This window comes from Suricata suricatta, chromosome 11, assembly GCF_006229205.1.
Source record: "Suricata suricatta isolate VVHF042 chromosome 11, meerkat_22Aug2017_6uvM2_HiC, whole genome shotgun sequence".
Lineage (NCBI taxonomy): Eukaryota > Metazoa > Chordata > Mammalia > Carnivora > Herpestidae > Suricata > Suricata suricatta.
In genome coordinates, this window is record NC_043710.1 from 43,833,940 (window position 1) to 43,849,547 (window position 15,608).

At 38.2% G+C, this 15,608-nt stretch overlaps 1 long non-coding RNA gene across 1 annotated transcript in view; it reads left to right on the plus strand.

Moving 5' to 3' along the window:
* Positions 1 to 15,608, plus strand: part of LOC115271654 — a 68,805-nt gene that overhangs the window by 47,183 nt on the left and 6,014 nt on the right. The window contains exon 4 of the long non-coding RNA XR_003900040.1: positions 14,900 to 14,959. This is a non-coding gene — a long non-coding RNA (uncharacterized LOC115271654). The remainder of the gene's footprint in view (positions 1 to 14,899; positions 14,960 to 15,608) is intronic.

The window sequence follows — 15,608 nt, forward strand, 5'->3', positions numbered from 1 at the left end:
TCTGTGTCTCCCTTTGTCTCTCACCCTCCCCTGCTCACGCTCTCCCTCTCTCTCTCTCAAAAGATAAATAAAACATTAAAAAAAATTTAAATAAATGGTAGAGCTTAAACTACTACATCCCCAATCTCTTCCAAAAATCTAAGTTATCTTTACAATAGTGTGGAGTCCTTTACACATCAAATAAAAATCAGGAATCACAGAAAGTACCAAGTCCTTTAACTAGAGCATTCCCTTACTGATGAAATTATAAATTGGTATAACTACCTAGGAAAACAACCTGATATTATCTACTCAAGTTGAATATAATGCATACTCTATGACCCAACCCCACCATTACATGTTATTTCTAGATATGATCCTTAGAGTAGCAGTTCTCAAAGTTTTTGGTCTCAGAATCCTATTACACACTTAAAAATTGTTAAGGACCCCAAATAACTTTTGTTGATAAAGGTTGCATAAAAAACTCAGAAAAATCATGTGGGCACTTGTCCATATTTCCTCCAGATATCTGTTAAGTGTGTTGAAGAAGGGTAGATACTATTAGAAAGAATTTGTCATGGACTCCATTCCAGGCAGCTGATCCTAACCCACTGAGCATGTTTCCTATTTATGTTTGGTTATATTCAGTGAAAAGGTCACAGAATCCTCAGAGTGGGTCACAGAGGGTCACATATTCCCCTGGGATTATGGCTGTATTCTCAGGGCCTAAATTTCTATGAGCAGCACAAAGTAAAACAGAACAGAACAGAAAAAGAAACTGTGTGGGTCTTGTTTACTGTATTCTTCTCAAGGCCTAGAACGAAGTAGGCGCTTACAAAATGTTGGTTAATATATGAAAAAATGAAAGATAACATCTCTACCTAGAGCCAGAGGGAGGAGCCAGAGCCAGAGATCCATTCCCTTTGGGACATTATAGATATGAATTTATGTGGAGTTTATTCAATTTGTAAGCAGCCCAATTAGGAAAGCCCTGTGCTTTTTGAAAAGAAACTCTGTAAGCAATAGCTCTTCTGAGACGATACATCAGCCCTGAGTATGGTGATAAAATGACCCAGAGGCCCACTACCACATGTCCCTACTTTAGCAAACTGACTCCAAAGCGGTTCAGGTTTTCACAAAGATGGTACTTTAAGGTTCAAAAGCAATATCCAAATCTGAGAGGCCACCGATAGAAGATGACTTTCCAGTCTGTGCCGCACCCCAGAAGTTTTCAACAATTCTGATAATAATCTCCTAAGGTGGAATAAGAAGGGATGTAGAATGGGGGTTAGTAATTAAACCACTAAACGGCATCTTGATTTGCTCCCTGAACCTAGCCTCAAAGGCCCAACTGATACTTATGTTCCTGGCTGACTGACTGAGTCAACCCAGGTCAGTCTATATTTTCTAAAGTGTGATTAGATCTTTTGCCTCCAGTTGTTGTACACAATAGCCAACAAGATACTTATTATCTATGATGGGAGAACACCAAGATAATCAAAATTTGTAAGTTACACTCTTTGGGGCTAAAAGACCTACTCAGTTTATCTCAACTTACTTCAAGTGATGCACGTTTGCGTTTTGCTCTGAGATTCATTCCTTTATTCTGTCTTTTATTGTAGGGAGTTACATGACTTATTTTCTTTTGCCCACTGGCTTCCAGGTAGGTTCAGCCAAAGTGAGGCATTAAGAGAAAATTGGAATTGAGAAGGTGAGTAGGAAGAAGCTTGGAAAATTCTCCATGCCTTACTATGTCTCAAACAATGTCTCTGGTTCTAGTCCTTGATGGATAGATTCTCTCTCTATGGACTCAGCTCCCTCTGAGCAGTGTTGTAGGCTTTTGTTAACACTTCCTTCCTTTGCCCTTTGGCCCTAGTCATGGTAGTGGATCCCTGTCATTGGGTTAACTCATACCTTACTTGGCTTCTCAGTGCTTCCATCACCTGTCTAATTCTTGTGTTAAATTCCAGTTGCATCACAACTGACGAAGTTTGTTTACACTAAGTCTCCCTGTACTTTGGGAGCCAGGAAAAGTCAAGCAATCAGGCCACAGGAAGAGCAAGATCTACAATAGAGGTTGTTGAAACTGGGTGATGGGTATATGGGCTCCTTTATACTCTTCTTTACTTCTTTGTGTATACTTGAATCTTTTTTACAATAACTTTGATTTTAAAAAATAAGCTATTTCACAGGGTGCCTGAGTGTCTCTGTCGGTTAAGCGTCTGACTCTTGAATTCTCTCTGTTCCCCCCCCCACTTGTGAGCTTTCTTCCTCTCTCTCTCAAAATAATTAAATAAACTTAAAACTTAAAAAAAAAAAGGAAAGCCCATAGGTTGCGCACTTCATTACAAAATAGTTCAAATTACATATATCAGTGGTTCTCAATCAGGGTTGAGTTTTGTCTACCAGGAGATATGACAATGTTTAGAGATGTTTTGGACTGTCATAAGTTGGAGGGGGGTGCTACTGGCATCTGAAAGGTAGAAACCGGGAATGCACTAAACATCCTACAATGCACAGGACAACCTCTGCAATAAAGAAATATTTGGACAACTGGATATTCACATGCAAAAGGGTAAATTTGGACCTCTACCTCATACCATATACAAAATTAACTCAAAATGGATCGAAAACCTGAATCTAATTACTAAAAGTATATAAAACTCTTAGAAGAAAACATAGGTATAAATTTTCATGACCTTGGATTAGGCAACAGTTTCTCAGCTATACATCATAACCATATAAACCAAAATAAAAATAGATAAATTGGACTTTATTAAAATGTAAACATTTTGTGTTTCAAAAGATACTATCAATAAAGTGAACAGACAGCCCACATAATGGAAGAAAATATTTGTAATTCATATATCTGATAAGGATCTAGTATCCAGAATATATAAAAACTCTTACAACTCAACAATAAACAGACAACTTGATTTTTTAAATGGACAAAGAATTTTAATAGACACTTTTCAAATGAAGACATATGTATTGTCAATAGGCACATGAAATGATGCTTAACATCATTAACCAGCTGGGAAATGTAAACCAAAACCAAATTGAGATACCACCTCATACCCAGTCACACTCATTATAGGATGGCTATAATTTTAAAAAACAGGCATTAACAAATGTTGGTGAGGATGTGGAGAAATGGGAACACTCATGCATTGCCAGTCAGAATGTGAAATGATACAGTCATTCTGGGAAAGAGTTTGACAGTTCCTCAAAGTTAAACACAGAGCTACCATATGGACCTACAATATGATCCAGCTGGCAAAAAATTTTCCTCAAAGCAATTTTAGTAATAGCTATAAAGTAGGAACAACTCAGACATCCATCAACTGATATATAGATAAGCAAAGTGTGGTATGTAGCTGCACAGTGGAATATTATTCAGCCACAAAAAAGAAATGGGGTACCAATACTGGCTACCACAGGGTTGAACCTTGAAAATGTTATGCTATGTGAAATAAGCCAATCACAAAAGGCCACATATTACATGATTCCATTTATATGAAATGTGTAGAGTAGGCAAGTCTATATAAGTGGTTGCCGGAGTATAAGGGAGAGAGGGGCATAGGCAATGGCTACTAATGGATTTAGGGTTTGTCTTAGAAGTGATTAAAATGTTCTTGAATAGATAGTGGTGATACTTGAACATATCTCATGAATATGCTAAAACTCCTGAATTGTATAAAGATGTGAGTGTTGGAAGAGGTGAAATGACTGGACTTGGAATATATTTTGTTGTTAGAGACAGCAGAACATGCAGATAGATTGGATGTAGGGTGTGAGAGAAAGAAAACAATTAAAAATGACTCTTGGTTGGGGTCTAAACTGAGTGAATGATTGTGCAGTTAACTAAGAGAAGGAAGACTGAGGAGCTGATTTAGGGGATGAAGAAATCAAGAGTTCTGTTCTGGATATGCTACATGTAGGATTGCCTAATACACATCTAAGTAGAGAAACTGAGCAATCAGATACATGAACATAAGCCTCAAGCTCAGGAGAACTGCCAGTCACCAACATTATGGGGCATCCAGAAGAGAGAGGAGGAGCCAAGTCCTGAGTAGAAAAGAGATCAATAAACAAGTGAAGGTTTGTCCTTAGATAAAAGCATGCCAATTCCACCCGTTATTATCTGAAAGGCAACAGAATAAACAGGTACAAATGCCGGAGGGCCAGTAGATTAGTGGTGGGCATGTACCTGATTGTCTTTAAAAGAAACAAGATTATTGGTTGAGGGTAAGAAAAGGGAAGAGAATGTTGGAAATCGAAGAGAGAAGAGAGTGAATGATTTCTGGGGAGTGTAGGATGACGTAGCATAAATATACAGGATATAACTGAATGCAGGCAAGTCTTTATATAACATACATAATGCTTTAGGCTATGTAAGTTAGTGAAAACTATCTGGAGTTTGGAAGATAAAAGTAATAAGAATAATGTTATTTTTTAAATGTTTTATTTGTTTTTAGAGAGAGAGAGACAATGAGAGCGCTCTTGCATGAGTGGGGGAGGGGCAGGGAGAAGGGGACAGAAGATCCAAAGCAGGCTCTGCACTGACCGGGTGACAGCAGTAAACCCGATGTGGGGCTTGAACTCACAAACCACAAAATAATGACGTCAGCCAAAGTCAGATGCTCAAACGGTAGAACCACCCAGGTGCCCCAACAACGACGGCATTTTTTTTTTTTACTCAATTTTATATTGAGGAATTGGCCCAAGGCAATAATTGGAAAAAAAAGTCATAATGTTTGTCAAGTATTGATGTTAAGTTTTACTAGTGCCATTAATAGAAGCTTTACTCTACATTTCACATAACCTAACCAACCATTTATGTAGTAGCCTCATTCTGGAGGATCTAGCAAAGGGCCCCATTCAAACATGAGGGAAGGAGAAAGAGTGGCTTCCCATCACCTACCTGCATTTTTGTAAATCATGTGAAACATTCCTGGCCTCGTGCCTACTGGTGCCATCTTGTACTTTATGCCCTGGAAACACTGATGGCTTGTATTTGGCTGCATAGAAGCATTTGGTTCATTCCTAGAATTGCTGAAGGGACTGTGTTGTATTCTTACCAAAAAAAAAAAAAAAAAAAAAAAAAGAAAGAAAAGAAAGAAAGAAACAGATCTAAGAGACAAAGAGCATGGATTGTCATTTTTGTAGCATCTGAGTTTTACACAATTTTAAGTAGCTGGTTTTTTCTCTATCTACCCCCACCAACCACCTTGGATCAGAACAGTGATGCTTTTCAGGCCCCAGATGTGTCTGCCCCTCATTCTAATAACTAATTTAAGGCAAGTTGTCAAACACGGAGGGCAGCCCTTGCAGGAGGCCTATGCTGGTGAGGAGAATGCCAGGGGTTTGTGTCTTGAGTATGTGGAACACCCCAAATTCCACAATACAGTCTGACACCAGGCTGCCTGGGTTGGTGTCTCAGCTCTGCTACTCACTCACAGAATTGTAAGCAAGTTATTTACCCTGACGCTTTCCTTGTTAGAATGGGGCTCATAGTAGTACATACCTCATAGAACTTTTGTGAAGACTGAGTGAGTTTACCTGTGCAAAATACTCAGAAGGCTCCAATTTCAGTTATACTCACGGGATTTTAATTTATGGAGATGGCTAAGTAAAAACATGGAAAGGCAAATGCCACTGAAGGGTTTTTATTACTTATCTTTTCCCAGAGGAGAAGGCACACACACCATGCAGGCCACTTGGGGAAGCATCAGTGTTGATTAGGAGGGAGAAAGGAGTGAAGGGGAAGCCTGGCCTGGAGCCTTTATGGTCTTCCTTGGGAAAGGCCGGGCAGGACAAGGGAAACTGCTTAGGATTGGCTAGTTTGAGTAATTTTGATGGTCTCTGAGCTATGGGAGCTGTCTCTAGTCATCTGGAACCTGGCCCCTAGGCGGAGGGCATATTGATTTAGTGTGGGGGAGTTAGATGAAAGAGGGGGCTGGGGGTATGGACTTCAGATTATTTGGTTTATATATGCAAAGCATGCTTTCAGGTGAGTTACTCATTTTTTTAATTTAATTTTTTATTGAAATTGACTAAAACAATATTGTTTTAGTTTCAGGTATACCACATAGTTGATATTTATATAAATTATAAAATAAATACATAGATTTAATATTTATATACATTACAAAATGTTCACTGCCATAAGCAGTCATTATCTGAAAGACTGTACTTATTAACCCCTTCACTTATTTTGACCATCCCTCTATGCTTTTTCCTTCCAGCAACCATCAGTTTATTTTCTATATGAGTCTGTTTCTGTTTTGGATATTTTGTTCATTTGTTTTGTTTTTTAGATTGTACATGTAAGTGAAGGCATACAGTATTTGTCTTTCTCTGTCTTATTTATTTCACCCAGAATAATACTCTCCAGATCCATCCATGTTGTTACAAATGGCAAGATTTTTATTTTTATGACTAATATTTCAGTCAAATTGTTTATTGTCTCTAGGAATTAGCTAGTCCTGGGAGGGGCAGTCTCTCCTCAGCCAGCCAATCCCCACAACATGTCAAATTATCATAAAATATGAGAAATATGGTTACTACCCTAGCCCATGGAAAGCTTTATATATGGGTCCCTGGGTAACTCATTTGGTTAAGCGTCTGACTTTGGTTCATGTCATGATCTCACAGTTTGTGGGTCCAAGCCCTGCATCGGGCCCCGTGCTGACAGCTCAGAGACTGGCATCTGCTTTGGATTCTGTGTGTCCCTCTTTCTCTGCCTGTCCCCTGCTCACTCGCACGCTCTCTCTCTCCCTCTCTCAAAAATAAACGTTTAGAATTCTTTAAAAAAAGAAAGTACTGTGTAAGTGTTAGCTACTCTTCTGAAAGAGACACTCAGCCTTGTTAGAAGTCAAAGACGAGAGTTCAGCTAGGGCTCGTTGTGAAGGTTTAAATTGCTTTTGTTCTCCAGGTAGCAGAGAAGCCCAAGAAGCTTAGAAAAAACTTTTGCTCAGAATTTTTTTTGGTCTCCCCTGGTTCTGAAAAGCTTTATTTCAATTCCAGTTTCTGACACTATTCTATTGACTTAGTAAACAAAGTCTTGAGTTAAGAATTTTACCTCTTTGTGTCTGCTCATCTTTTGATTTTCATGGAAACCAACATAGGTATGTACTTGACCATTCTTGCTTTAACCATGGTTCCAAAGCCTTTCTGACATAAATCAGTAAACTTTAAGTGAGATAATACTAGGCTAGTACCACCAATCCAGACTAACCAAATAAATAAAAGTATAGAAGTGGATGAAGCAAAATACGTTTGTAGCATATTGTATCCAGGAGATATGTGGTAGAGAATTATAGCAATACAATCTTGAGGTATGGCTATATTGGTCCTTCCTGATACCATATGAAAATGGTCCTGAATCTTGATCAATGGCTCATTTTATCTGGCCCAGGCCTTAGGGCCTGACTTGCTTTCTAGGTGGGAACATGCCTTGCAAATTAAAGCTCTTGCTAGATTTCTCTTGACTTCATGAAGATGATGTTGCATAAGTAATTGAACAAGTTGTAGAAAGAAGAGAAATGGAGGTGAATCAAATGGTTTGAGAATTTTTTCAAAAAATACCTGCAGAACTTCATGGCAACTGTTTAGATATAAGGAATGAAGGGGAAGGGAACTGACCTTGGGAAATGGTTGTTACCACTAAAAACTGAAGTTGAAAGCAAGTTGATTTGGAGAATAAAGTGAGTCTATATCCAGACACACTTTATTTGAAATGATATGATATCCAACTAGATAGGCCCAGTAGGCAAGAGGGGGAATAAGCCTAGATGAGAAGAAAATATCAGGATAGGAATGATTATGAAAGTCATGAGCAAGAATGAGGGGGCTGAGGACATGTCTGTTGGATGTGGTGGGAAGACAGGAGAGAATGGTGAAGAAAAGAGAGACCAAGTGTTTAGAAGTGGGAGATCCAGGGTGGTATAATATCTTGAAAGAATTCACAGAACAAAGTTCACAAGGCAGAGAGTAGGCAACTGTGTCTAAAGGTTACATGAGAGGCAAGTGTATCATTGGATGTGGCAACACAGGAGTCTTAGGCAGGAACAGCAGGTGGTAGTGAGGGGAGAAAGCCAAGTTTCACCAACAATACTTCAACTAGGTCAGATAAAAGTGACTGGTATAAGTCAACAAAGAAGTTTCACAAGGAAAAGATGGGCTGAACCCACAGAATTTGCTCAATATAGCCTTCTCCATCAAATGGAGAAATGAGAAAGTAAGTTTGTACTAATGTGTGAGGTTTCAACTGAACTTTAAGATTCATGCCAAAGTAGTTGAGAAATACAGTGAAGTTATTTTAGAGGATAACTTCAAGGAAATTTATTGAGCAAATGAACATAAATAATAAATATGTGTATAATTCTCAATATTCATGTTGAGATGTTGTGTTATGAACATTGCTGAGATATATTACAAGTATTCTGATATTAAGAAAAGTTAATATGCCAATTTTTAATCATAGCTGACTTCACAGACATTGACAAGCTGACCCTAAAATTAATATAGAAAATTAAAGGACTCAGAATAGCCAAACAATTCAAAGCAATCTTGAAGAAGAGGAATAAATTTGAAGCAGTCAAGCTTCTGACTTTCAAAACTTACTACAAAGTTACACTAATCAAGACAGTGTGATAGTGGGGTAAGGAGACACCCACGCATCAATGGAAAAGAATTGAGGTACAGAAACAAACTCTCACTTTATGGTCAGTTGATTTTCAACAAAGATGCGAAGACCATTCAATTGGAAAGAATAGTTTTTCAACAAATAGTGCTGGGACAATTGGATATAAAAGTGCAAAAGAGTGATTTTGGACCCCTTTCTCACATCATATACAAAAAGTAACTGAAAACTAGTCAAAGGCCTAAATCTAAGCACTAAAACTATAAAAGTCTTCGGAAGAAAGTTTGAGTGTAAATCAGAACTGTGGATTAGGCAATTGTTTCTGAAATATGAAACCAAAAGCAGAAGCAGCCAAAGAAAAAGTAATATTTTACCAAAATTTTAAAATGTGCTTCAAAGGACACCACTGAGAAAGTGAAAAACAATTCACCTTATAGCTGACAATATTTGTAAATCGTATGTTGGATAAGAGACTAAAATCCAGGATATATAAGGAACATTTTCAACCCAAACATAACAGACAAATAACCCACCTAATATATGGGCAAAGGATCTGAATAGACATTTCTCCATTGGAAGGTGAAAATTTCAGCAAGATTCTAGAAGATGGAAAGTGAACAAGAAAGTGTCACTAGGAGATATAACAAAGGAATTTGAAGCCCAGAATAAGTTCCAAGGGGGCTGCTATATAGCACAGAGGCAGATCTGCCTGGCAACCCCAGAAAGTCTTTAGACCTGAGTCCTGTGACAGAGGGCAGGAATAAGAACTCTGCTGAAGAAAGGGAATTCATTTGAGGTTTCAACACATGTGCAAAGGTAACAGGTCAGGTAATACTCACTCTCCTTCCCAGTAATGTGGGACGGGGAGGAGTTTGGAGGAAAGGTTCTTCTCTAAAAGATTAAACATCTTCCATTCACTTTCCTAGTATGGATTTATGTAGCTTGTTTTTGTGCCCTAAGCCACGTCTCCTTGGTCCAGCTTGGGTTTCTGGAGCAGCTCTGGTGGACAATTCCTCTGCACAAATTTCCCACCCTAGTGCTTTCCCTGAAGCCAAGGGAGGTCTGCCATCCCTCCACAGAGGTAGTCCGGGAACATTTCTGGGAGCAAGCCTCAGTGGAAGATGGGAATCAGTGAGAAAATGCTCTACCCACTCATAGGGAGACAGCAAAAGGAAACAACCTGTGTCCCTCTATAGGTACTGATCTGGGAAGATGTACAAGATCTGTTGCTAAGTGAAAAAAATCAAAGATAGTATGTATCTTTGAATAAGAAAAAGGGGGGAACATTAATTCACATTAGTATTTGCTCTTATCTGCCTAAAGAAATAGCGAAGGAACAATTGTGCACAAAACCATAAGATACCTAGGAATAAGTCTAACCAAAGAGGTGAAAGACCTGTACTCTGAAAACTATAAAACAGATGAAAGAAATTGAAGAGGACTCAAAGAAATGGAAAGACCTTCCATGCTTATGGATTGGAAGAACAAATATTATTAAAGTGTCTACATTATCCCAAACCATCTACATATTAAATGCAATGCCTACCAATATACCAACAGCATTTTTCATAGAGCTAGAACAAACAATCCTAAAATTTGTATGGAACACAAAAGACCCCAAATAGCCAAAGCAATCTTGAAAAAGAAAAGCAAAGCTGGAGGCATCACAGTTCCAGACTTCAAGCTATATTATGAAGTTGTAGTGATCAAAACAGTATGGTACTGGGATGCCTGGGTGGCTCAGCTGGTTAAATGTCCCACTCTTGATATTGTCTAAGGTCGTGATCTTGTGGTCGTGAGACCAAATCCCACATCAGTCCCCACACTGAGTGGAGATCCCTGCTTGGGATTCTCTATCTCCCTCTCTCTCTACCCTTCCACCCACTCTTTCTCTCTCAAAGTAAATAAATAAACTTTTAAAAAATCCCAGTATGGTACTGGCACCAAAAAAGACACAGATATCACTAGAATAGAATAAAAACCAAAAAATTAACAAATAAAAATAAAAACAGAAATGAATCCACAACTGTATAGTCAACAGATCTTCAACAAAGGAGGAAAGAAAACCTAATGGGAAAAAGGCAGTCTCTTCAACAAATGGTATTGAGCCTGCAAAAGAATGAAACTGGACCACTTTTTTTATACCATATAAAAAATAAATTCAAAATTGATGAAAGACCCAAATGTGAGACAAGAAACCATTAAAGACCTAGAGGGGAGCACAGGCAGTAAATTTCCCTGACATCAGCTATAACATTTTTTCTAGATTTGTCTCCTGAGGCAAGAGAAACAAAACCAAAAAGAAATTATGAGGACTTCATAAAAATAAAAAGTTTCTGCACAGTGAAGGAAACAATCGACAAAACTGAAAGGCAACCTATAGAATGAGAGAAGATATTTGCAAATGACATATCTGATAAAGGGTTGGTATCCAAAACATATAAAGAATGTATACAACTCAACACCAAAAAACAAATAATCCCATTTAAAAATGGGCAGAGGACATCAACAGACATTTCTCTAAAGAAGACCTACAGATGGCCAACAGACACATGAAAAGATGTTCAACATCACTCATCATCAGGGAAATACAAATCAAAACTACAATAAAACATCACCTCACACCTGTAGGATAGCTAAAATCAAAAACACAGGAAACGGGTGTTGGCAAGGATGTGGGGAAAGGGGAACCTTCCTACACTGTTTTTGGGAATGAAAACTGGTGCAGCCACTCTGGAAAACAGTATGAAGTTTCCTCAAAAAGTTAAAAATAGAGCTACCTTATGAATGCACTATTAGTTATTTACCCAAAGAATACAAAAATACTAATTCAGAGCGGTATAGCCACCTCCAATGTTTATATCAGCATGATCGAAGGTAGCCAAACTATGGAAACAGATGTGGTATATATGTATGTATGTGTACATATACGTATATACATATACATGTACATATATATATACACATACACACACATGCATGCACACACACAATGGAATATTACTAAGCCACAAAAAGGAATGAAATCTTGCCATTTGCAACAATGTGGATGGAACTATAGACTATAAGGCTAAGCAAAATAAATCAATCAGAGAAAGACAAATACCATATGATTTCACTCATATTTTAAAAAGCAAAACAAATAAATATTGGGGGGAGGGGTGAAAGAGAGGCAAACCAAGAAACGGACTCTTAACGATAGAGAACAAACTGATGGTTACCAGAAGGTAGGTGTGTGGGGGTGGACTAAATAGGTGATCAGGATTAAGGAGTGCATCTGTTGTGATGAGCACAGGTGATGTATGGAAGTGTTGAATCACTAAATTCCATACCTGAAACTAATATTACACTGTATGTTAATCAACTGGAATTTAACTACAAAGTTGAAAAAATGTTTTCATTAGTTTTCCTAAAACTAATGGCTAATGGTTACATACAGAAGACAAGGTAGGGGATATGGATTATAAAGAACTAGATGGGCATATGTGAAAGTAAAATTTCTCAATGTATACTTTAAAAACAATTTTTTAATGTTTATTTATTTTGAGAGACAGAGAGTGAGCAGGGGAGGGTCAGAGAGAGAGGGAGACACAGAATCTGAAGCAGGCTCCAGGATCTGAGCTGTCAGGACAAAGCCCAATGAGGGCTCGAACTCACAAACCATGAGATCATGACCTGAGCCAAATTTGGAAGCTTAACCAACTGAGCTACCCATGCGCCCCTTAATGAACAATTTTTTAAAAAACCTTTGAACCAAATGAATATAGCACTTATTCAAAAATAATTAAATTGAATTTTTAAACATTTTGCCATCCGATCCAGGTAGTTGCTCCCAGTGCTAACCTAGTTCTGTCTTCTCATTCAAAAATTTTTCAGAGTTGTTTCATTGCTGTGTTTATTTTCTTACCTCTTACTCATCAATCTGGTGTCTGCCCCATTATGCAAATAAATTGCTCTTACCTCTTGTCTCCATATGGAGACAGCTCTGAAAGCATTGTTTAATCTTTTACGTAATCTTCCAGCAGCATTTGATAAACTACCTCCCTTCTGACATATCCTCTTTGCTTGGCTTTAATGTCCCCACACAATCCTAGTTTTCCTCCCATCTCTCTCTATACCCTGACCTTTCTTCTCCCCTTTTCCCTCACCTTCTCTTTTTCCCTTCTCTTCTCCCTCATTTACCAAACATTAAACACCGAATTTCTTCAAACTCTGTAGCAAGTCTCTTATCTATCCCTAAGGAATTTCACACAGAACTACAGATTCAGTTGATAACAGTGACCTCCACATTCATATTTCCAAACTCTTTCTGGCCTGAGACATTCTGTTCTTGGAAGCTCACTCCAGCCAAGCGCAATGTCTAGAGGTAGACTCACCTGTTGCTCTAGCTCCCACTACTTCCAACAGTTGTGGAACGGAAATTTGGAGGGAGTGCCATAGAATCTAATGCAGAGAGATGTACTGCGAATATTTTCTTCCAGTATCTGATTTGCCTTTTCATTTTCTTTTCACTGTCTTGAGGATTGGCCTGTTTAAATTTTTATAAAGTGCCGGGGCGCCTGGGTGGCTCGGTCAGTTGAGCATCCGACATCAGCTCCTCAGCTCAGGTCCTGATCTCACGGCCTGAGGGTTTGAGCCCTGCGTCCCGCTCTATGCTGACAGCTCAGAGTCCGGAGCCTGCTTCTGATTCTGTGTCTCCCTCTCTGTCTGCCCCTCCCCTGCTTACACTCGGTCTCTCTCAAAAATAAAGATTAAAGTCTTTTTTAAATTTTTATGAGGTATACTTTTTTCTTTTATGTTAAATTTTTTTTTCTGTAAAGACTTTTTAAAAGTTTTTTTATTGTGGTAAAAAACACATAATATAAAATTTACCATCTTAACCACTTTAAAGTGTACATTTCAATAGTGCTAATTAATCCACATTGCTATGAAACAAATCTCCAGAACTTTTTCATCTTGTGCATCTAAAGTCCTCTGCCCATTAAACAATACCTCTTTGTTCCTCCTCCCCAGCCCTTGGCAACCTCAATTTTACTTATCATCTCTGTAATATTGACTACTCTACATACTGTGTATAAAGGTAATCACACAATATTTGTCTTTTGATAACTGGTTTATCCCAGTATGATGCCCTCAGGGTCCATCCATGTTTTACCATGTGATCAGATTTCCTTCCTTTTTAAGGCTGAATAGTATTCTGTTGTGTGTATATACCACACTTTATCTATTCATCTGTCAATGGACATTCGGATTGTTTTTACCTCTTGTCTATTGTGACTAGTGCTGCTATGAACATGAGTGTGTAATATCTCTTTCTGAAAGATTCTGCTTTCAGTTTTTATGGATATATAGCCAGAAGTGGGAGTGCTGGATCATATGGTAGTTCTATTTTTAAATTTTTGAGGAGAAACTCCATATTGTTTTCCATAGCAGTTGAACTAATTTATAGTCCCACCAATGGTGTGTAAAGGTTCCAGTTTTTCCATATCCTTTCCAATTCATGTTATTTTCTGTTATTTTTTTATAGCAGCCACCCTAATGGGTATGAGAGTCATGTCTTCTTTAAGATATATTTGCCTATTCCAAGGTTGTAGATATGTTCTTCCACATTTAAAAATTTTGCTTTAAGGGGCACCTGGGTGGCTCAGTCAGTTAAACATCCAACTTAGGCTCAGGTCGTGATCTCATGGTTCATGGGTTTGAGCTCTGTGTTGGGCTGTGTGCTGACAGCTCAGAGCCTGGAGCCTGCTTTGGATTCTCTATCTCCCTCTCTCTCTGCCCCTCCCCCTCTCACACTCTGTTCCTCCCTGTCTCTCAAAAGTAAATAAACATTTTAAAAAATGGGGGGCTCCTACATTGAAGTCTAGGATATATCTCAAATTAATTTCAGTGTGTGGTATGAGGTATGGGTCAAAGTTCATATTTTTCAGTTGGATATCCAGTTATTCTGACACTATTTGTTGAAAATAAGAACAAAAATCTTTCCATTCTACATTGAATTTTCTTGTCACCATGGCAAGAATCTTTTGACACTCTTTTTAAGAAGCTTCCCAACTTCAGACCTGTGAAGCTGTGGGGAAAGAAGTATATCTTAGAAGTGAGAAAAATAGGAACTTCTTTTGGTTTCCTACAGCACCTAGTACAGTATCTGTGGGTCACACACTGTGAGTAACATTGGAGCTTTGGAATCAGATCGGGATTCAGACCCAAGTTTATATGACCTTGGACAATTTACCTAACATCTTTTTTGCCTCTGTTTCCTTATATACATAGTGAGGATCTAATGTTGTGATAAGAAATTAAATGATGGAAAATGCCTGGCGTAGCTATTTGGTAAGTGTTCCTTTCCCTCATATTTTCATTTTTTGAGTAAATATTTGTTATCTTCATTGGACTCAGTGGTTTGGGGTATGATAGAAATTTCTGTCTAAATTCCTTGGGTAGTTTTCCAAAAAGACTTACAAATGTATTTCAAATCTCCTTGATTTTAGCAAGGTATATCATCTAGTATTAATTTTTTTTTCTGATTCTCCTTTGGCAAATCCGTGACAGAGTGGTTTGACATAATTATTTGGGGATTTCATCATATTAAGGAGAAATTTAGTAACAATATTATGTGATCATCAGAAATCAGGAATCCTTCAACTTCATCTAGACTCACAGAGAGCTTTTCAACTCACTCTCACACCACTCACTTGAGGACCTTGTTACACTCCAGACTCTTATTCAGGAGGTCTGAAGTTGAGTCTGATATTCTGCATTTCTAGCAGGCTGCAAGGAGATGGTAAAGACCACACACTTTCAGTTGGTAGGGGCTAGAGGCTTCAGTTCGCTAGGGGGACAAATTTTAAACCCTAAAGTTCACGAATAAATAATGTTTCCCTTGGGTGAGGGTACTTTGGTTGCAGGGAGAGAGGAAACTTCATTTAATTTTTACCATGCACCTGCCAGCATATGTATGAGGTAAAGTGTAGTGTGTGCG